The sequence below is a fragment of the Sminthopsis crassicaudata genome, chromosome 2, assembly GCF_048593235.1.
Source record: "Sminthopsis crassicaudata isolate SCR6 chromosome 2, ASM4859323v1, whole genome shotgun sequence".
Lineage (NCBI taxonomy): Eukaryota > Metazoa > Chordata > Mammalia > Dasyuromorphia > Dasyuridae > Sminthopsis > Sminthopsis crassicaudata.
The window spans coordinates 640,786,124-640,810,910 of record NC_133618.1 but is presented as its reverse complement, the minus strand read 5'-3'; the positions used below and the strand labels follow the sequence as shown (position 1 = coordinate 640,810,910).

The window sequence follows — 24,787 nt, the reverse complement described above, 5'->3', positions numbered from 1 at the left end:
ATATTAGTCTTAGGTAAATATCCTTTTTCATCCTCACATAAATATTTTCTCTTCAAAATTTTAATTTTGAGAGCTTCTGATCTTAATTAAACAGGCTAACATTTCCTACAAAATTTAATTTCTTAATGACTCTTTGAAATTTGGTCTTCCCAAATCGAGGATACATGTCAAACTATTCTGCTTTAGTAGAAACTCTAAAATGAGTGGCTAACTTCCTCTCATTGTTTGCTTTATTTCCACATCTGCAACCTCTTTAAGAGTTAAGTAGATTATGAGTATAATTTTCTCTTGCTATTCTCCCATATATGCATCTAAACTTTATATCTCTTTTGGTGCCCTGCACACAGAAGTACTTAATAAATACTTATGCTATACCAATAACAATTAGTAACTGAAAATTAGTTTGCTCTAACTATATCTTTCCCAATAGATTAAAAGTGAAGTCAGGAAAAAAAAAACCCTTCAATGCTAGTCAGAACAATCAGGTTCAAGTCCCACTTCTGACAAACATAAGTTCTAGGAAACCAGGACAGCAGGTGATCTGCTCAGTGCCCCAAGTACCTTGTTATACCTATCAACTGCAGCTCAATGACCAATCTGCATTCAGAAAGGGATTTTCTGACACTAGTGAAAGCATATACCTGGTTCAAATTAATCAATGATATTTAATTTTCTATTAAAGGATATGAAGTGGTTTACTATTAAAGACCAGCAGAAAAAAGAAACCAATTTGATCAGAATTTAAGATTTACTCTATTTTCTGAAAATTGAATTTTCTGTGAAGTAATTTCATAACTTACCTTTCTCAATAAGCTGTGAAAGATAATTATGTATGAATCATAGCAAATGACTCCCCCCCCAAAAAAAAAACAAAAATAAAACCACAATCAAATGCTAACACTTTAAAATAAACATAGGTACTTCCCCCCCCCTTTCAAATGTAAAATATCATTCAAATAAGAAATTCTAAGAAGCATAATACCTAATCAACTGAGCTTTCAGCATTCCTTTGTATTTTCCATTTTTTTCCTTCTTAAATTTTATTTTGTGTACATAATTATTGAGAGGCAGACTTACCAGACTTTTGTAGCAAAATGATACATGAGAAGTGTTAGAAAAGACTATCAATATTTTGGAGATTCAGTCAGATACTTAAGAAATGTTAGTGTTATTGGACTGTTAATGTATAATCTAAAAAATGGAGTTGCATGAACACGTTTAATTCTTGTATTTTAATAAATAACTAACATTCTTAATGGAATATTAAAAAAAAAAAAAAAATACACTTACCAAGGTAGGCCACTGAACTTGTTTAATCTTTGATCCTTGAATCTAGTTTGGATCCTTGCTTCTCCGTCAGACTAATTGGTGCTCCACCAATAATGCAGCAAAATCTCCAGAAAGTCGAATCTATTCGTGCTTCAAGATCATCAGATTGGACATATATCTAGGGAGAAGTGACATAAGCCAAGTGAAGAAAAACTTGACAATACTTTCAGTTTTTCACAAAATTTTCTAACTGAAATACAATATATGAAACTGACTAAGCCGTAATTTCTTCTCTACCATGAATATTCAACTAGATTTCCCTTTACATTAATTTTTTTAACCAAAAGCAAAAATAAAATAAAATAAAATAATTTAAAAATGAATGTAGGCCAATAAAGATTCATTTCAACTCATATATTTGCATTTGCATTACTCCTGTATGTACTGAGAACTAAATTCAGCTATGATCACTCTGAAGATGCTAAAATCAGAGAAACTATTAAATTATGTTCACGCTGAATTTCTTCTATTAAAATATCTGATCTCAATCATGGAATGAGGATAACCTTGGGTTGTTCCTAAAAGCTATGTTGATTGCACAAAATTTCTGGTAGATCCTATCAACCATTTAGCCTTCAAGAACAGTCCCTAAAATACAAACTTCATCCAAAGGTCACTAAGGTTAACTCTGGAGGGATTTGTCATCTTAAGATTGAACAAGAGAAAATAAATTTGTCATTGTGAAACTGTCTACATAGAAAAGGCAGCCAAATGTGCAGCTACCATGCCATATCATGAACTTGTGAATTCTACAAGTATTGCTGTTGTTCAGTCATTTTAGTTGTGCCTGATTTTTCCTGACTACATTTGGGGTATTCTTTTACTAAGATATTTGACGGAATTGCTATTTTCTTTTCCAGCTCATTTTACAGATTAGGAAATGGAGGCAAACGGGGTTAAGGGACTTGCCCAAGGTCACAGAGTCAAAAGCCAAACTGGATTCAGGAGGCTGTCTTCCTATCTCCAGGCCAGATACTCTATCCACTTACAGCGCCACCTAGCTGCCACTTAATGTTTCAACAACTTTTAATCCTCAAGGAAGATATTATAGTCTTATAAAACCTAACAGTCATAAAGCTAATGAAACTGTTTTGTAAAAGAGAGCTAAAAAACTTTTGTCACTAACAGAATTCTTGTTCTAGCAGCTGCCTTGCAGCGGTTAGCTTTCCCCTTCCATTTGAGAGATCTTAAGGCTCCCCAAAAAGTAAAGCATCAATAATCAAGGGACTAGCATGAAGAGCAGCTTAGTGTCTAGGGTTCTAATGAACTAATAAACAAATGCCTTCTGGCTGACTTTCCCTCTTCCTACTGGGTCATGACTACTATAAATGAGGGATAGAAAGAGTCAGAGCCTAAAAATTTGGGACAGACATGGATTTCTCAGGGTCATTCCCACCAAAGCAGATGAAGATAGATAAGGTTTTTACTATAGTAGGAATGCAAACTGAAAAATGGTGTGAGGCAATTATACTGAGATAGGGATTCTACCACCTTGGAATTAAAGACCAATAACATCTGAGGCAATGAAGATCATGTCCTCTGAAACAAAAGCATCTGAAGGTTCTCACTAGGTAAAAAAAGGAAGTCCCTCACTCATTTGAGCTGAAGGCTTCACATGTACCCTAAAACTATTTAACACATTTACAGAGCATAGAGCAATCTATTTTATTCCTTGCCTCCTAAGAGGATAAAACAAATTTGTCTATGACGTTATATCATTTAAGGAGTCTTATTATGATCTTACAACAGTTAAAATATAGGCAAGTTTCCTGCATATTAAACACACCCTCCCTAAGGTTATAGATATTTGTTTTAATACTGCTAAACAAAATAAAGCTCTTCAAAGAGCACCTGAAAGTATCTCACTTTCTATAAGCCATCCAACATTTAACGGCCCAAATCAAGTTTTTTTTTAATCCTTGTCAATTGGCTGCGTGTGAAGAAGTAACAAATAGATCATCACAATTAGACGAAATTGCAAAACTTCTGAACATATTCTATACAATATTATTGAATAATAAAGGTAAAGCTACACAGCCTTACATGGTTCTACATTTTAAAATTTTAAGTTTCTCTCCATTAAATGTAATGCTTTCACTTAGTTTGATACATAGTATTTATTCAATTCCAATACTTTCTAGTGTTTTCAATAGGGATGAGTATGGTATTTTTAAGCAGAGGCTTTTTTCTACATCTACTAATAAAATCATAATTTCTGTAGTTTTCCTAATATTGAACTAGCCCTTCATTCCTAGTTTAAATCTCACCTGGTCATGACATATGATTTTTGTGATATATTGCTATAATCTTATTGCTAACATTTTATTTAAAATTTTTATATTACATATATAACCTATATCAGGAGGGAAAGGAGAGACAAAAATTTAGAAATCCTATTTAAAAAGTGAGGGTGAAAACTATCTTTGCAAATTAATTGGGAAAAGTAAAATATTTACTATATATATATATATATATATATATATATATATATATATATATATTTGCATTGATAATTCATTCTGGTCTATAGCCTTTGTTTTTGTCTTCTCTGGTTAGATATCAGAATGACATCTGTGTCACCAACAGAAATCTGACAAGTTCCTTACTTAATTATTTTTCAAACACTAAATTGTACTGAAATTAATTGCTCCTTGCATTTGGTATAATTCAGCTGATGCTGAGGATTTTTGTTCTTAGGGAGGCCACTGACGGCTCGTTTAATTTTTCTGAGAAAGGATTATTTATGTATCCTATTTCCTCTTCTGATAATCTGGACTACTTATATTTTTATAAATATTCATATTTCATTCAGATTGTCAGATTTACTGGCATACAGTTGGGCAAAATAGCCCCTAATTATTGCTTTAATTTCCTTTCATGGGTGATAAGTTCACCCTTTTCATTTTTAATACTGGTAGTTTGGTCTTCTTTTCCTTTTTCTATTCAAATTACCCCAAAATTTATCAATTTTATTGGTGGGTTTTTATCCCATAAAAACAACTCTTCATTTTATTAGTTCCAATGGTTTTCTTACTTCAATTTTACTAATCTCTCCCTTTTATTTTCAGGATATCCAATTTGGTGGTTAATTAGAGATTTTTAATTTCTTCTTTAGAAAATTCATGTTCAATTCTTCAATCTGTTTTTTATCAATTGTATTCATGTATGTATCTAGATATAAAAATGCTGCTTTGGTTGCATCACACAAATTTTGGAGTCTCATCTCATTTTTTAAATGAAATTATTTCAATGATTCATTCTTGGACAAACTCTTTTGAATTAGGTTATTTAATTTCTAATTAACTTCCCTGGCTCTTTATGGTCTGAGCAGCATATATTTTTTCTGCATTTGATTGTGAAGTTTTTATGCCTGAATAGGGTCAATTTTTATGAAGATGTCATGTAAAGCTGAGAAAAAGCATATTCCTTTCTATTCCCATTTCTCCACATATCATATCTGACTTTACTAGGATTTTATTTAGCTCCTTGACTTTTTATTTACATGGTTATCAGATTTCTCTAGTTTTGAGAAGTTGAAGGTTCCCTATTAATATAGTTTAACTATTTCCTACTGTAATTTATTTAATTTTTCATTTAAGAAATTTGGATGCTATACCATTTGGTGCATATGTTTTGTTTGAACTTGTTACAATACTTCTGAAGATCACCTATCAGGATAAGATAGCAGACAACGAGGTCCTTTCTTGAATTAAACTGACCAGCATTCCAACTTTACTGCAGAGAGCACAACTCCGTTGGTCTGGCCACACTGTTTGAATGCCAAATGTATGCTTGTCAAAAATATTATTTCATGGAGAAGTCACATAAGGCAAGCGCTCACCAGGTGGTCAGAAAAAGTGATACAAGGATGCTCCCAAGGTCTCTCTTAACAACTTTAGAATTGAATATATAACATGGGAGACACTGGCACAGGACCACCCAGCATGGCATGTTCTCCTCAGAGAAGGGGCCGTGCTCTAGGAGCCAAGCAGGACTGAATTAGCTCAGAAGAAATGTGAGATGGGCAAAGTTAGAGTCACCCCACATGTTCCTAGGGACTATTTGTGTCCAACCTGTGGCAGAGCATTCCGAGCTCATATTGGACATGGTGTAACATAATGATGTCCTTTTGGTCCTCTTTGAGAATGAAGGGTTTATAGCTTTCACTGCCTTATGTCTAGTAGTGATAATTACTTCATTTGTCTATGGTTTCTTTTAGTAAAATATAGTTTCCCTGTTAATCCTTTTAATTAGGTCTATTTTCACTTGTTTTATCTGAGAGCATGATTGCTACCTCTCCCTCTTTTACCAAACTATTTATTGTCTTTTCATAATTTTCTTCCTCTGCTTTCATTTTTTTTTGACTAATTTTTCCTTTATTACTGTTATTTGAGTCTGGAAATTATTTTCAGCTTTTCTAGTAATTCCTAGCAGACTCATGTCCAATTCACATTTTTTTTCTTTGAGGCTTTGTAGTTGTTTTGACTTTATAGTCTTCTGAGTTAAGTTTTTGATGTTCTCTGACATTATAGTAACTTTTTATGATCAGGTTCTCTTTTTGGTTGTTGTTTATTCATTTTTACGCTCTATTGATTTATATATATATATTTTTTTGTGTTAATGTTAGGCTCCATTCCAAGGTGGGGAACGCCATAGGATGTCGGGGGCAGGGAGAAATAGAACTCTGTTCAAGCTTTCTTAGACTACTATTTTCAGAATTAGTGCTGGGGAATTAGGAAGTTTTCAATTTTTTTCAAAGTGATGTAATTTGGGAAAAGGTGTGGTCACTGATCTCTTGGTCTTAACTGCTCCTTATCCAGGAAAGGTTTTTGATCCTTGGGGATGGAAAGACATACTGTCCTTCAGGGCTTTTATTCCCTCTTGAGAGAAAGTACTTCTCTTTACCTTTGAACTATGCCTCAGAAATGGATATGGATAAGGAGTTGCTAAACAACCTGGTCTCTCTCAGACCATTTGCTCTTCCTGTCTCTAGCTTGGGAGCTCCCAAAGTTTTGCCTGCTTCTCATCACCAGCTAGTTTAACCACTGGTGTTTCACCTACATGGACTCAGGGCCAACCTATCATCATTATCAAAGAGCTCCCTTTCTATCACTTCCCTCATTTGGGTCTGAAGGTATCATTTTATCATTTTAAAATGCTTCAGGGGGCGTGCCTCCCCATGGCTCCACCCTTCTCTGCTGGCTCAGGGTTCTCCTTCCAGTCTGAACATCCCCTAACTCACAAATGGATCTTTTAGTTCTTCTGACTGGGATGCTGCCTCTGACACACTTGGAGCCCCAGGAGAGAGCTGAGTGGAGGCAGACACTAAAAGGGGCGGAGCAGCTCTGAAGAAGTCTAAACAAATCCTCCCATAGGAGGGGCCTTTCCTTCCTAAATACCCTATAGACCAGTGAGGATGAGAGCATCCCACCATAGGGTATCCCCAAGGCTTCTGTTCTGGACCTTCTTTTCTCCTTCTCTATTACTTCACTTGGTGATCCCCTCAGCTCTGATGGATAATTATAATCTCTAAGCTACCGATTATAAAATTTATCTCTCACATCTCCCACTACCTTTCAGATATTTCACAGTAATCAATAAACATTTATGGGCCAGACACTGTGGTAAGTGCTGGAGATACAAAAAGAGCTTGTGAAATCCAATCACTGCCCTAAAGGAGCTTAAAACAGGCCAACAAGTATGTACAAAATAAGGCAGGATAAATAGGAAATGATTTTAAAAAGGAAAGCGTTGGAATTAAGAGGGATAAGCTTTCCAGTAGAAGGTGGGCTTTTCATTGAGGGTCTAAGAAAGTTAAGAAGGTCAGCAATTAAAGAGTGGAGGAGGGGGAATGAGCTAGACCTGAGGGACAATTAAAAAAGAAGCTCAGATATGAAAAATCTGGTGTCTTGCTTGGGGAACAAATTCAATGTTAATAGAACTAAAGATATGCATCTGGAATAAAGTATAAATAGACTGGAAAGCTACAACAGGGCTAAGTTATGAAAGGCTTCGAATGCCAAACAGAACATCTTACATTAGCTCCTGAAAGGTAATAGGGAGCCAATGGAGTAATGAATGGGGGTTGAGAGGATATAATATGACCACATCTGTGTATTAGGCAAATGACTTTAGTGGCTGAATGGAGAATAAATACATTATAGTGGGGAAGAGATCTGAGGCAGGCAGGCAGACTCACCAGTAGGGTATTACATTGTAATAGTCCAGGAGTGAGGTGATAAGGAGCTACATCAAGGGAGTCCTCATTATCAACAGAGAAAAGGGGGCACATAATTGAGAGATGGCCATCTTGTCCAGCTTATAATGGAAAAGGTGAAATCAACAGGCTTAGGCACCCCATGGATAAAGTCCAGGATGACTCCTAGATTATAAGCCTGAGGAACTTTAGAGCATGGTGTTGCCTTCGACAGCTCAATTTCTTAAATTGCAGTCAGAACCCACCTGGATTCTAGTAACTGAATGGTGGTGGTGGTGGGGTTATGAAATTATGATCTATTATCAGCAAATGTTTGATTTGTAAACTTTTTAAATATACCTCTCTACCTGGGTCTCAAAAATCTCAGGTAAAAAGAGGTTTGTGAGTGGGAAAAGTTTAAGGAGCCCTGGTCTGCAGTAATGGGAAAGAAAGAAGGGAGATGACTTAAGGAAAATGATAATGAGTTCTATTTTGTACATATTCAGTTTAAAAATAGCCAGTGAACTAAAAGGCAGTTGGAGATATGAGACTCTGGAGGTCAGCAAATAGATTGAGGCAGGAATGATCATCAGCACAGTGATTGTAATTAAATCCTTTGGAGCTGATGAGATCACGAGCCCTCCCTCCCTCTCCGTTACCTCTCAGAAATGTGCTTGGAGCCAACAGCAACCTTCTGTTCCTAGAACAAGTTTCTTCAGCTCTCAGTTCTGGCCATTCTTTGTCAGGTTACCCACCATGTCAGGAATGATCTCTCATCTCTAGTATCCCTGGCTTCTTGTCATCTTTTCAAATCCTCTATTGCAGTGCTTTCCCCCTTTTTGGATTATCTCCTATTTCTCCTATACATTGTCTGTCTCCCCCATTAGACTGTGAACTCCTTGGAGGCAGGGACAGGCTTTTGCCTCTTTTTATTTCTACACTGAGAACAACATCTGGTACATAACAAGTGTCTGATAAATGTTTATCACAATGAAAGACAAAATGGTCAACTTTTCCATGACTTTAGTTACATCATGGAACTAATTGTGCAAGGCATTTTTTTTTTTAACACCCTTATTCGTGTAATTATATTTGTTTGACAGTGTCTCCTTTTTATTCGACAGAAAAAGATTTCACCTTCACAGCAGCAATAGAATGTTTATAGACTGACTGTAAAAGGTCTCTGATTTTTAACATTATTTCCCCCCTTTTCTACAACTTGGACACCAGCAGTTTGTACTTTTCTTTTTTAAATCAGCATCCAAGTTAAAAAAAAATTAATTACTAAATTGACAAGCCTTTCCAGGACTGAACTTGAAGCACTAAGAGGATGATAGAACCTTCTAGAGCTTATTTTCTGCTAGCAAATAATTTGAGAAACTCAGATCATTTTCACACTATTATGCAGTGTTGGGAGTAAAAAGTTTTGAAGGAAAACTTTTAAAGGAATATATTAAAGTGACATCAACATGGTCATTCTTATTAAAACGAGTGGGAAGTATTAAATGATGCCTAAAAAGCTCTTTCCTCACTTCTTGGAAACCTACAAGTTTCAGTTTTGTGTGTCTTTTACGTAAACTGTTTCTAAAAGGATTCCCTTCTTTTAGGCTCCAATGCTCTCAGCATCCAGTACCATGCCTTAGGAAGAGTATATAGTAAAATTCTGTTGCATTAAATCCAGTCACAGAATTTGTTATAAGGAGGGACCTGGGTGGCCATCTTGTGAAGCTTATAACGGAAAAGGAATCCCTACTCTAACCTAACAAGTGATCATTCAGCCTCTGCAATGAGGAAAAAACCCACTAGGTCACAAGGTGGCCTAGTCTACTTTTGGACAGCTCAAATTTTTAGGAAGTTGCTATTATTATCCAGCCTAATTGGGCCAAAAAGAAGAAATAGAATCCCTCTGTCACATGATAGTCATTGAAATACTTGGAGCCAGCTGTGAGGTCACAGCGCTATGTGGTCTGACCAGGGCAGTTTACACAGAGGGACTATCATCTCCTCCTTACAGGATGCCACTCAGCATTTCTTCAAAGGACGAAGAAGAGGAGCTGAAAAGGGTTTCCATTTTGAAAAACAAAACAGCACTATATGGTAACTTAGCTAACTGAGAAAGAAAGATAAAGAGGGAGATTAGGAAAAAGTAAACAATATTCCTATGATGAAGAACAAATAAGTGGATGCTCCTGCTCAGGAGAGAAGACCCTGGTCGAAGAGGGGAACAGGAGTAAACAGCTAGGTCTTTGAAGCCTAACAAATGGGAGACAAGAAACAAAATATGCCCGATTAAAAGGTATAGCAACAACCTATGTTGATAAGTTGTAAACACAAATTATTTGGAAAAGACATCTCTGGAAAGAACTGTTGGATGAGCTGGAAGGTACTGTCATATATTAGCTTTAGAACAACATAGTGCCAAGAGAACACAAATACAAAATGGATGTACAACCTGAATGATAAAGATCACAAAAATCTGAAGAGAACTAGATCAAATATACCATTCATAATTATGGCTAAGTGAAGAGTTCTTAATCAAAAGAGAGACAGAGATAATCACAAAAGACCAGAGGCTATGTGAAATTTAAGCATTTGGACAAATACAATCAGCATAAGCTAGGAAGCTAGTGCTGGGAGCAATAGTGGCAGGGGACAGTGGAAATCTTTTTTTTTTTTTTTTTTTTTTTTTTTTTTTTTCCCTGAGGCTGGGGTTAATGACTTGCCCAGGGTCACAGCTAGGAAGTCTTAAGTGTCTGAGACCAGATTTGAACTCTGGTCTTCCTGCATTCAAGGCTGGTGCTCTATCCACTGCGCCTCCTAGCTGCCCCCAGTGGAAATCTTTATATCAAATGGGACTGGATCTATGAATTCATCCATAAAGTTAGTTCTCACATAAGGAAACACCTTCCATAAATAAAGGTCAGAACCTTCTTCGAAAACTTATATGCTTACTAGAGCAAAGAGTTAAGTGAATTGAACCAGATCCCATAGTCAATCTATCTTATAGGCTTTCAACATACTGTGACACATTGCCTCCACTGTGCATCAAATAGCACAGAGAAGTAATCCAAATACCTATCAAGAACTATTAGTCAAGGGCACAGATGTCACAGGAACTGCAAAAACAATACACGAACTTTAATTAAACATTTTTCTCAGTGACTACTAATAAAACAAATATGAATCAAAACAACTCCAGGGTTATAGAGCTCACATACTGCTAATAAACAAAGATGGCAAATATTAAACAGTGTTGAAGGTGCTGTGAAAAGACAAGCATAATATTATACCATTAGAATTATAAATTGGTCTACTCATTTGGGAAAATTTTCAATTATGAAATGAGAGATGTTAAATAGTCCACATTCTTTGATTAAAAGATACCACCCACAGGAAGATGACAAAAGGAAAGGTCCCATTAAAAAAAAAAAAGTCCTATAAAAATATTTATATAAGTACTACTTCTCGCCACTAAGAACTGAAAACAATGCAAATGCATATAGGTCATCAAATGACTGCATAAATTGTGCAACATGATTATGATAGAAGGCTACTGAACATAAGAAATAATTACTATTTAGAACATAAAGAGGGATGGGGGAGGCTTATTTAAATGAAGCAAGCTAAAAAGGACAACAATATACTCAAAACATCTACAACAATGTAATTGGAAAAAAGAAAAAAAATTGAAACTGAATGGCTACATTAATGATAGTGACCAGATTATTCCTACTATTTGCAGAAGTAGGCAGACCACAATTATCTACCATCAGATCTAAGTGATGTTAGCCAGTTGATTTTTTCTTTTCTTTTGCCTGTTTTGTATTCTTTTTTATAAAGGATAAGTCCTCAGTTTGGAGGATGGAAGAAAATTAATTGGGAAAGTAAGTAAAAAAAATAAAAGCAATTAAAGTCTTTTCCCCCCCAAGTATCTGGCATTTCATGTGGAATATTACATTTGTTTCTAGAATAAGTCTTCCTGAGTCTAAGCCCAGCATCCTTTTCACTGTGCCAAGCCATATAGTTGCCTATGAAAAAGAATACTTTTTTAAAAAATATATATATATATATTTTAAATAGAGAGAAAATGGACATCAAATTTTTTTTAAAGTAGCATTATAAATTATCTTTTTTTCTGACAATATAGCCAGATTGACTAAAAAATGTAAAATACATCAACAATGACTATAATAACTTTAAAGTTTGCAACAATCTTTTGGGCTAAGTACAATAAGACTCAACAAACTGGGAAACTAAGGCTGAGAAGCTTATTATTTCTTTCTTTCTTTTTTTTTTTTTTTTTTTTTTTGAGGCTGGGGTTAAGTGACTTGCCCAGGGTCACACAGCTACTAGGAAGTGTTAAGTGTCTGAGATTTGAACTCGGGTCCTCCTGAATTCAAGGCTGGTGCTCTATCCACTGCGCCACCTAGCTGCCCCAGCTTATTATTTCTTATACCACAATATTTCATCACAATCAAATAACACAGCTTAACACAATTTCTAAGGAAGAAATTGAACAAACCATAAATGAACTTCCAATTAAAAAAAAAAAAATTCCAAGATCAGATGGCTTCACAATTGAATTCTATCAAACCACCAAGTGAAAATTAATTCTGATATTACTAAGAAACATATATACATAAACAAACAAATAAATAAATAAAATTAAAAAAAAAAACCGAACATTTTGATCCAATGTGGGAAACTGAGACCATTCTGAAAATCTGTTAACTAAAAAATAATTAATTAAAAAAAATTTAAAGAAAATTATATGGGAGAGCCAAGCTATTTGAGAAAAGATAGGTAACTTGCCTCAACTCTCCCAAATTTCCCTACAATTTTAAATAATGCCTCAAAATAAATTATGGAGTGGCAGAACCCACCAAAGGGCAAAGTGAAACTATTTTCCAGCCCAAGACATACAAGAAGGTTGGCAGGAAAGGGCAGGTTGCACCCAAGTGAGAGCAGAGGTCTCTGTAGTTCAGACCAAACATCAGCAACCAGCAGCAAGCCATAGGGGCAATCTGCGGCAGCAATGTTAGGTTCTGGACTTCTCAACCCAAAATCAAAAGAATAAAAAACAAAAGACTTTGAAAATTTCTCATTGGAAAACAAAAGACAAAATAAATCAATATTAAGTTAAGTGAATGGCTTAGGGACACACAGCTAGTAAGTGTTTGAAAATGACACTGAAGTCAGATTTTCCATAATCAAGATGGTGTCACCTAGCTGATTAACAAGGTAAACCAACAAATTTTAGTAACTAAAACCACCAATACTGAAAAATCAAAAAAGAAGTTAACAAAATTTAAAACAAAAAACTGAATTAATAAATCTAGGAGCCAGGTTTAAAACTTGAAACTACTTTGGCCAAATATATGTCAATAAATCAATTCAAATGTCAACTTAAATATTTATAAAAATATAAAATGTTGAAATAAACAAAAATTTAAACAACCCAATTACTTTTAAAAATGTTTTTAATTAGATATTTCCCAATTACATTTTAATTTTAAAAACATTTTTTAAAATCTTGAGTTCCAAATTCTATACTTTCCTCCTGCCTTTTTCCTTGAGAAGGTAAGCAATATGTTAAGTATACATGTAAAGTCATGTCAAAAAGATTTCTATATTAGCAAAAGAAAATACAGGGGAGATAAAAAAAAAAACAAGCAAGAAAAATACAAGCAAAAAAATATGCTTCAATATGTATTTAGAGTTTGGTGAATTCTCTGGAGAGTTTTCTCTCTGGAGATATAAGCCTTTTTCATCAGGCATCCTTTGGGAAGTGTTTTAGATCACTGTTTTGATCAGAGTAGCTAAGTCTTTCAGTGTTGATCATTCTTATGATGTGGCAATATTATTGTTGCTATATATAATGCTCTCCTGGTTCTGCTCACTCTACTTTGCATTAATTTAAATAATTCTTCCCAGATTTTTCTGAAACCATAGAGCTTGTTATTTCTTATACCACAATATTTCATCATAATCAAATATCACAACTTAACACAATTTCTAAGGAAGAAATTGAACAAACCATAAATGAACTTCCAATTAAAAAAAAAAAAAAAAACATTCCAAGATCAGATGGCTTCACAATTGAATTATATCAAACCACCAAGTGAAAATTAATTCTGATATTACACAATTTGTTTGTTAAAATGCACCCTCTTTCCAAATGGATCCTAACTAATTCTAGGACACCTATAATCCTTAGGTATCTCTAAAAGCAGCTTGTCTTCTGAATCAATATACTTTGCTTTAATAGAAAGCATTTTTTTCTTAATGCTATATTGCTTTTTGCATCTCTTCCACTAGCTCTTCCTTTGCATTCTCAATCAGTTGTCCTTTTTTCTTACTTTACTTACTAAGAATTTGAATTTTCCTCTTCTGCTAATTATTTCTCCTTTCAGTTGTTTCAGAAACTATGTTCTCTTAATTCTCACTTCTTTTTAAAACTAATTTGGGAACACTGTCTTGTGCTTCCAAGTTCTCCTCAAATTCCATATGGTATTGTCTCTACAATTGTGGAATCTTTTCCCTTTGTTTTGCAATATTTATTCGTAAGAGACCTGAACTTATTAGATGATTTCGAGGTCATATTTCCTTTTGACGTTAATGTTTCCTTGCTGTTTTATTTTTAGATGAACAAAATAATTTTAAAAATTAAATTATTTTTAAATTTAAATTTTAAAAAATTAATTAAAATTTTGAGTTTAATTCCTCTTAAAATCACTGGAAATTTCAGTCTTTACATATTGTTATGCATTATTGCTCATTTTATGACTCCCTCCCTTCTGATGGGTTCTTTTAACAGTCATCTAGTTCAATTCGCAAAAAAGAAATGCCTATTTTAATATGTTTGGTCAAGTGACCATGCAGAATTGCTTCAAGATTTCCAATAAGTATAAACCCATTTTCTGGAGGAAGTAACTTTTGTTTTTGGACAGCTCTAAATTTTAGGAACAGTTTCTTGACATGAAAACTTGCTATTCCTCTTAATTAACTTTCAACCATGGTTCTTGGTTCTGTGTTCTGCAGCTAAAAAGAGCCTCTTTCTACATAAAAATCTTCAAGTACTTCAAAATACTTTCTTGAATTTTTTCTTCTTCTATATATTCAGCATCCTTACTTCCTCCTAAAAAGTTTCTGAGATCTTGAATAAGTTTCTAATGTCCTTCCCCAAATAGAATGCCCAAGACCAAATATGGAGGGCCAATCACTTCTTTGGGGTTCATGACCCCATATGGGGGTCTCATAACTGAATGTGTGTGGGGATAACATGAAGTTATGACTTATTAATAACAAATGTCTCTAATGTATGCACGTTTCTTATATAGCTATAATATTCACGATCTCATAAAAATTTCTCAGTCTAAAAAGAATCGTGAATGGAAAAAGTTTTAAGAAGCTCTGATGTAAAATCCCATTACCTCTTGTGACTATCCTGGTACAGATTTACTCTGCAGTGCACTAAAATCTCTACACTCACTTCAACAAATTGCTGTTTGACTTTGCCTCCCATCACCTTGTATTTCTCAAGATGATTTTCAGAATCCTAATGTAAGATTTTACATTCATCCCTAGAATACTTTATCATATTTGATCTGCTTGTCAAAATCTGTTCGAATCCTGACACCACCATGCAGGGTGTTAATTACATCTCAGTTTTCTAGGGGCAGCTAGGTGGCACAGTGGATAGAATGTCAGGCTTAAAGTAAGGAAGCCTCATATTCCTGAGTTCAAATCCAGCCTCAGACACTTAAATAGCTATGTGGTCCTAGACAAATTATTTCACACTGTTTGCTTCAATTGCCTCATCTATAAAATGAGCTGGAGTTCTAAGAAAATGGCAAAACACTTTGGAATCTTTGCCAAGAAAATCCTAAACAGGGTCTAGAACATAGACAAAAGTGAAAAACAACTGAACAGCAAACTTAGCTTTGTGTCGCCTGTAAATCTAAAATTTTGAGCTATGCTTTCTTCTAAGTAATTTCGAATTTTAAAAAACAGCACAAGGTTAAAAACATATACCTACAGGATTCTGCTGGAGGCCACCTGTCAAAATAACATCAGTTATAAATAATAACTACACTTTGGGTCTAATCAACCATTTCCAAATGGAATCAACAATATTCGCATGTTTCCCACATCTCTACCCATCTTTTCCAAAAGAATAGTATGAAATACGTTACCAAATGCTTAGCTAAGATCTTGTAACATATATAGAGTAATTCCCTGCCAAAAAAAGAAATAAAATTGGTCAAGTATTGTCTTTGATGAAGCTATGCTAGCTTTGTGATTGCCAAATCCTTTTATTAATGTTCTTAAATCATCTTTGTATTAATCCCTCTTTGTAAATTTTTTTTCTAGGAATTAACATCAAGCTTATCATTCTATAAGCTTTCATACTCTATACTCTTTCCTGGATTTCTCCCCTCCCTCCCCAAAAAAATCAGAATATTTATCTTTCTCTAGATTAGTAATTATTCTATTGTTCTCCATAATCTTTCAAATATTAGCTATTACAATACAGTATGTCAGCAATGTTAATTTGCCATTTTTTCCTTTATTTATTCAGAAGTAAGCTCATCTGGGCCGGTGATATGAATTTTATCAAAAGAAACTAGATGTTCCTCCCTTCCTCTCCTTCCTTACAGAGGACACCAATTTCCTGTTGCCTATTTTCTGTTCTGTCATTTCCAATGTTCAATTCTCCTAGGCAGGGAAAACAAAAACAAAATAACTCAGTAAACCCACCTGAGAATGTACAGGTATATCCCAATACCACCCCCTCAAACAAAAGAAGCAACAAGGCAAGTTTCATTTTACGAATTGAGCCTCAGAAAGCAAAAAATCCTATCCTACCCAAGTGGTTCTGTTCTGCTTGAACCTGTGATATCTCTGAGGATTTTTGTGCATTACTCCCCTTAATATAGCCCTCATGCGTTAGTACAGCCTCCCACCCTCTGGGATATTTTATCAGCTTATCACTACCTGTAGAATTCCTGGTACCTTCAAAGAACAGTTGAAATATTGTTAAATTGAAGGCTCTTTCCTTACTTCCCTTTAAAGTGTTTCTTTTCTTTTTTTTTTTTTTTTTTTTTTTTAATTTTGTTTTGTTTTGTTTTGTTTTTTTGGAGGGTAGGGGAAGATAGAATGAAAGAAGTGAATGAGTCTTTGTTTTTTGTCACAGCACATTTAAATTTAGTTTTTAAAAAGTTGTAGTATTTGCTGAAATTTTCCTAGCTTTTCTGTATCTATCATCACAATGAATGTCTAAGACACCAAAAATCAATAATACTTTATTATAGTTAAATTTATTAGAATCCCCTCAACTGAAGGTATTCGTATCATGTAGATAAGAAAATTATATTTTCAGTTTTATAATTAAAGCCTTTATCACTCAAAAGTCAAATTCAAAGTTCAGTGCTTTCTTTAAAAGAAATATACTTTACTGCACTTAACTTTTTTTTTTAAACTGTAGCTACTTTTTTTAAAAATTGTAGCTACTTTTTTTTTTTTTAACTGTAGCTAGTTATACTTTTTGTATAAGACTGTAAAGATACCCTGATAGGAAGACTTATATTTCCGTTATATACTGTGTGTGTGCGTGTGTGTGCGTGTATATATTTATTTTTTAAATTACATACTTTTTTTTTTTTAAGTCAAAGAGCCTTTAAAAAAAACTAATATGAAAACAAAATAATTAAGCCTTCAAATTAAGCTCTATATTAAAGGATTAGGCTTTAGGTCTCTAACTTCATCTTTTTTACATTCAAATGTTATGTTAAGAATATCCTTTCCTTGACTGAAACAGAGTGGCTTCCCCTCAATTGGGGAATAACTGAATAAATTATGCTACATGGATGTAATGGAGCATTATTGTTTGGTAAGAAATAATAAGCAGGCTGTTTTCAGAGATGCCTGGCGCAACTTACACAAACTGATGCTAAGTGAAGTGAGCAAAGCCAGGAGAACATTGTACACGGCAACAAGATTATGTGATGATCAATTGGGATAGACTTGACTCTTCTTAGCAATGAAGTGATTCATGGTAATTTCAATACACTTGGGATGGAAAATGCCATCCGCATCCAGAGAAAAAGCTGGAGAGTGAATATGGATCGAAGGATAATATTTTCATCTTTTTGTTATTTTTTTCTTTCTTATAGCTCTTTTCCCTTTTTATTTTGATTTTTCTTGCACATATAACAACTACAGAAATATATTCAAAAGGATTGCACATATTTAACCTAAAAAAAAAAAAAAAAAGAAATAGGCAAATGCAACTACTTAGGACTTAATTTAGTAATTTGTTGATTGTAATGGAGAAATTTATAATAATGCCAATAAAATTTACAGGTGTGCTATGGCAAAAAAAAAAAAAGATATCAAGATTTTTCATGTTTAGATTTTTCAAACCAAAAGAGTCTGTTTTTGTAACAAAAGATATTTGTGGGAGCAAGAAATTAAGAAGAAAAAAGTCTCTCTTAGATGTTGTAAGAGGACGATACATACCCACATCTTTTGTATTCAATTATGAATATATTCTTGTAATGTGATTTGTGATTACTTTCATAAAGATTAATAAAAGTAAATAACACAGCTAAGTTGTTTTTTTTTTTCTTTAAATTTAAAAAAACAAAAAGGATATCCTTTCCTTTCTACCTTCTAGAAAGGAAAGCAAGGTCAATGTCCTTAGGAAAATGAGCATCTGTAGCAAAAGATTTCCTTTTGCAAATAGTGTATGATGTCATTCACCTAGTAACTTTCACTGACCAAAGCCCTCCCTTTCAGTGATAGACTTAACCGATGAAGTCTGAGAAAACAGAGCTTATAGTGTTCACTCAACTCCCACAATTAAGCAGTTGAATATCCTAGATCTTTTAAAATACTATTCTTAGAGGTTTCACATGGTATCATGCATCATCTTGTTGCTAACCACGAGATCTAAAGATGTTTTGCAGTTGCCTTTAAAAATATCTTAGATTTCTAAAATGCACTTAAAAGAATATTATAAAGTTCATACAAAAGGGATCAGTGAAAACAATTTTTTTTTAAAAATAGACCAGTAAAACAATGAATAAAAGGTATGTGTATGTATGTATGTACAGTGCATCTCACACATATTCTAAATCCAGTCATGTATATCTATCTCACATACATCTCCTTTTCTTCTATTCACAGGGTCATATGCCCTAGTTAAAATTAATAACACCTAGTTAATGGTGCTGCCTTTTTTTAACATCTCTTCTCTCTTGAGAGCTACCACCATCCCAATTGTCTGCCACTTTGTCCATCGCCCACCACAAGTCTTACTGCACACCATCACTCCATCCTCTCTGTTCACTGCCAAAAGGATTTTCCTAAAGTGCAGATCCAACCGCACCAACCTCAGATCCAATAAATGCCAACCACTCCCTATCACGTACTGTTTCTCCGAGGCATTCAAAGTCCTGCATATTTCAGCTCCCCCTTTCTAATCTCTATTCACTTCTGAGGCCCCCTTTTTGCCTCCCCCAAAGTCTTCAATTCAGAGACACTGCCTTCATCACCGTTCTTTTAATAAGACACGCTATCATCTGACTCCCCAGCCGTTTTCTCAGGTTATTCCCACATGCCTGGGGTGTTCTCCTTTCTCAGCTCTGCTTCCTAGTTTTCTTACAAGTCCTGGAAGCCCTTCCCAATCCCCTCATTATGCTAAGACCTTCCATCTGTTGATTATCTCCTCTTAATTTCATATCCATCTTTCTTTGTCCATAGTTGTCTGACTGGGCTCTCTGATTAGATCGTGTGCTCCTTGAATACTGTGACTGATTTGTGATTATCTTTATATCTTGAGTGCTTTTTAGCGCCACGCATGGCACATAGTAGGCAATTATTACATGCTTAGTGGCTATTAGCATGTCTCTCTGCCTCTAGCGCCTCTCATCCCACTCCACATAATAGCAGCCCAATTGTATTCCTGAAGCTCAGGTCTGACCAAGTCAAGACCCTGGCTCACAAAAGCTCCCAATTACTTCTTGCTGCTTCTGGCACACTGGCGTGGGTGCGCAAGCACACACACACCCAATAAAAACTCCTCCCACATGAAAAGCACTTTTTTCCTCTATCCCCAAGCTGTCTTTCAAGTACTATTTCTGCATTAGTTGCCTTCATCCACTCTAAGTCAAACTGTCCTCCTTATTCTGAATGGAGCAGTCCCTATAACAGACTATCCCCTTCCTTTAACAGAATTTTATGTGTCCAAACATACAGTCCTTTCCAAATTAATCTGTGTGTGTGTGTGTGTGTGTGTGTGTGTGTGTGTGTGTGTGTGTGTGTGTTGGTTGGTGGGTGTGTGCTCTTATCTTACCGACGCAAACATCATTTAAAACATTTTCAATACTCATTTGCAATCTCCTGCATCCCAACCATAAGTATGAGAGATGCTGCAGCTGGTGTGATCTCCACAGGCCTCTGGAGTATGCACATTTAGTTCTAGTCCACACAGGACGTGGTGACAAGACAGGCGTGAAGCTGAATGAACTGTGGTGTATCGCAATGACACTTACCAGGCTGTGCCTTTGTTCCCAGAGGTGCTAGAATGAGGCAAGATCTACAGTTGAAGAACTCCCCTAGAAAACAGACTCAGGCCTTATCTTCACCACCTGCCCCCTGGCTAATGAACAGATGGTCCCACTGCTCCTTCTATTATCTTTTGTTATCTGTTAGTCATTGCCTTAGGTGCAAGAGCATTGGAGATAGCTACAAGCTCATTTGTTAAGTCTAATCAGTCTCAAGAGCCCAGATGCTCAAGAGCCTGTCTGAGAATGACCATCCTGGGCTTGGAAGGCCAGAATGGAGGCCTCTGAGGCCACAGACTAGTCCACTTAAGGAGGGGGCTTCGGCTCCTATCAAGGCTGATGGTGCATCATGAAGTCAACTCAATGGCACAAATGTCTTACAGTGAGTGACATGACGCTGAAGGAGAAGGAACGAGCCCTTATTATGTGACTGCTATTTGCCAGGCACTGTGCTAAGGCCTTGACAAATGCTATCTCATTTAATTTCCCAATAGCAATAATAGGGACATTATTATATCTTTAATATATAGTATTACATATAAATATATAGTACTACTATAAATAGTAGATTTGACTCCACTCTCCTTAGGGACTGAGTTGTAGAAAGGAGAGTATCCTATAAGGTGTAGAGGGTCAGTGCTTTGGAACTAAGTAGTTAAATGATAATGAGATGCTATGCTCACTAGAGGATAGCTATGATATAAAGGAAATATTAAGTGTGCCTCACGACTGTTATTGTAGAGAACACTTTGGGGATGGGTGGGGGGGATCTATCCAACAATGTTAAAGAATCACCTTTATAAACCCTTAAAGGTATTTCTAGAAGACCCAGAAGTAGATGTACCCTTGTTTGGGGAAGCTTGACTCATATACTTCAGAACCTGTGAGTATAAGTAGGAGTTGAGAAACAAACCCTTAAAATCTTAAAACAGTAGTTATATACCTTCAATAATTCATTATACATTTTTAACACAACAAATCATTTTTCTCAATTCATTAAGTAAATTGTTTGATAAATAATGTGCCATTATTTAATAAGATTCTATAATGTAAAAACTATAGCAAAATGTTAATTTTTTAAAAATTAGACTATTATAACTTATTGTAACTTGTCACTAAAAGTAAAACCATCATCTTGAAAATGGTACCAAAATCATTCAACACACTGCAAATACAAGCTTCCCCCCCCCCCCAGCATAAAAAACAGTTGTTAAAATTTTCAGGTTAAATATAACAATAATGCCATGGAAACAAGTTGGACAAAGAGTCAAGAGATCTTCTACATTCCACTAATCAATGATGATTTCTAGAATGCTACTTCATTAGTCTGAGAATTAGATTTTTCATCTATAAAATGAAGGGATTGGAATATATTATCTATTCATTCCCTTCTAATGCCGTAAAATCCATGTCTAATAAATAACTAAATCTAGAATAAGCTGAGAATTTTTATATGTTTATATATTCTTATACATTATGAAAAGAATTTTCTTCATTTAAAATGTCATATTTTGATTCATCATGGCAAAAATGTTTTTAGGAATATAAAATAGTATTATCCTAGCTAATCACAAAATGCTACTTGCATGTATTTCTTAGGAAACAGAGAGAATGTCTCAAATACCCCCCCCCCCATCTTTCCATGGCATTAACCTATATTAAAAAGATAAATATTTATAGAGAGATAATAGAGCTTGTGGCTCCAAGGTTAATGTTCTTCCCTCCACACCTCTAGCCTCGCCCTCAGAACAGGGATTGGTAATCCACAGTAATTTTCATCATGTTACCACAATGTACTCAAGAATTCACAAAGATTTTCAATAGCCTATTAGAAGGACAAATTCCTACCCATGGCAGTCAGTCAAAGTCTTCCATAATATGAACTTCTCCAAATGCTTGTAGAATTCATGTGGATTTGCTATAAAGGTAGTAAAATGAATGAAGAGGGGTGGATTGGGTGGGGTAGGGAGAAACAATCATAAATTCATTTTGTACAAGTTGTCATGTACAACAGAGTGCTAAGAAGGTAGTGAGGGGGGAAAAAAAGGAGGAAGGATGGAATGTGGGTTTGGGAGTCATTGGCAATAGATGTGTTCTTTGAACCCCAAGGAGATATCTAAGAAAAAGCAGAGAAGAAAAAGAGTAATGGAAAACTCAAAATTAAGGACCAAAGCAGGAAATGATGATATAGTAAAGGAGACTGAGATAGGTGGGAAGAGAACCAGAAAAATACAGTGTCAGAAAAGGGAAGTAATATCCAGGCAGACATGATAGTTAAGAATGCTGAATGCTGCAGAGAATTCAAGAAAGGGAGGGGGAGGAGGGAGTGAAGGAGGAGGGAAAAATTTGGCAATTAAGAACTCCTTGATAATTCTAGAGAGCAGTTTCAGTTGAAGAAGGATGAGGACTGAAAAAAGATCACTAAAGTTAGTGATAAAGAAATCACATTGCCAAATTACAAAAAATAAGCATTACTCTTTTTTTTTTTTTTTTTTTTTTTTTTTTAAGATGCAAGAGGAGTGGTCCATGACTGAGGGATATAATATATATTTTTAATTTTTTCAATGTACAATTACTTTTTTGAGGGTCTTTTTCTTCCTAGTGCTTTGGTTTAAAAAATGTTTTGTAATATAAGATAGCTCCTTTGGAGGCAATGAGGAGCTATTTAAATTTTAAAAATCACTAAAATTAAAAAAAAATACATCACTGACAGAATTTGAGAAAATGATTTGAGTCCAGTCAGTGGTTGGAAATCATTCTGCAAGATCTAAATGGAATCAGAGACATGAAGTCAAGGAATATATAGATTTTTCTAAGAGTTTGGGTGTGAAAAGGAGAGGGGAGGGGTTTGGGGGAAGTAATATTATGATGACAAGGTTAAGGGATTCATATTCATTTTAATTCATGTGCAAGACCTCATATACAAGTATTTATAAAAACATATATATTATATATATATATATATAAAATTTTAGACCACTTAATTTTTTTGATATCATTTTTGATGGGTCATCACATGTTACATGGGCTAATAATTTTCCCTCTGACCATCATTTTCCACTGAATCTTTATAGGCCTGCAAAAAAACAAAACAAAGCAAAGCAAAACAAAACAAAATAAAAAAAAAAAAGCCAAACGACGAACCAAAAAACTGCACTAATTAGTGAATTCTGAAAAACAGATCACTGTATTGTTTAACCTAAATTGTTCCATCACATAAACAAATTGGGAAATAGCCTTGAGTTTCAGGTTTAAATCTGAAAGAAATTTGGTGCATTGTAAAAATAGAAACATTTTCATTTTTCACGAAAATGCTGCCAGATGCATTAGCAACACACCCTTCCAAGGTGTTCTAGACAACTGTCATGCTCCAAGTAGTATAAATGCATCATTTTAACCAACATTCTAATGGTCTGCATGAAGAAATATATAATTTTCATATTCTACAATGTATTTGTAGCTTATGCTTAATATTCAATATTCGGCTTCATGCCCATATGGGATGGTACTACTATGAAAAAAATCTTCCCCAAATTATATACATATAGCAACACGTATCTATTTTATCTATAATACATTTACACTATTTGAGGCATGAAATATCTCAAATTTGCATAAAAGAAAAGATAATCAAAATCTGGCAAATTTCTACTTGAGAGTTCCTTAAAATAACGCCAATGACAGTGACATATCAATGGTTTTCTAATCTGTAAACAAAAAACTACCGCAGTCATCCATACTTTCATTTTAAAACAACATTTCCTAATATCCGTCCAGCTACCCGAAACCATTCCAAAACAAAAGACCGCAAATTTGTTCATTTTCGAGATCACTTTAAAATGTAAAACTGGATTAGTATTCTACTCAAAGGCTACGTCGTCTCAGTGAAGAGAGGGGAAAAATTCAATTTACCTCATTTACACAATCGAGAATTATTTAAGTGATCTCTTACAATTAGAATGCTGCCACAGTTCAATTCTAGATCTATTACGTTCAGGAAAATAAAAATAAATTTAAAGGATTCCTTCACAGAACATTTAGCCCTTTAAACACCTCATGACGTTCACCCTTCTGCTCATTTCTTATAACAAAGAAACCTTTTGCCAAAAGAAACCATCTCTATTTACACAATTTTTGAAATAAACACCGCAATCCAATCAGAGATCTCAAAGCACAGAAAACCAATCTACCAAAAGCTGCTCAGAAATTAAAGAAAAATAAAAGCATTAAAGAACATTCAATGAAAAAACCAGAGACAGCTCACGAAGCCCCCGAAGGGCTGCTCGCTCCTTTTGCCCCTCTGCCCGCGCCCACTGACCATCCATCTCCATCCTCTTCCTCACCCCCCGGCTCGGAGCCCCGGACCGGGGTGCGTATGTGGCTGCGTAGGTGGCTGCGTGTGTGTCTGGCTGAGAGTGTGTCTGGGTGCGGATGGCGAGCTGCGTAGTCTGAAGTGCGCAGGACTCTGGGTGGCGATGGCGATGTGCGTAGGTCTGAATGCGGCTGTCTGGGGGTCTGCGTCTGGGTGCGGATGTCTGCATGCGGATGTCTGCGTGTGTCTGGGGCGATGTGCGTTATGTCTGGCTGTCTGGTGCGTGGCGATGTGCGTATGTGCCGATGTGCGTGTGTCTATGTGCGTATGTCCCTGTGTCGCACATACCACCCCACCCCCACCGCCCCCCCACCCACCGCC

At 35.1% G+C, this 24,787-nt stretch overlaps 1 protein-coding gene across 9 annotated transcripts in view; it reads right to left on the bottom strand.

Moving 5' to 3' along the window:
* JMJD1C (jumonji domain containing 1C) overlaps positions 1 to 24,787 on the bottom strand; it is a 175,019-nt gene that overhangs the window by 109,797 nt on the left and 40,435 nt on the right. For 3 of the 9 annotated variants that reach the window (XM_074296616.1, XM_074296619.1, XM_074296617.1), the window contains one exon: positions 1,291 to 1,447. The gene's annotated coding sequence lies outside the window, so the exon portion shown is untranslated. Of the gene's footprint in view, positions 1 to 1,290; positions 24,755 to 24,787 lie in introns of those variants that run through there. The other 6 variants (XM_074296622.1, XM_074296624.1, XM_074296623.1 and 3 more) reach the window with 4 other exon arrangements.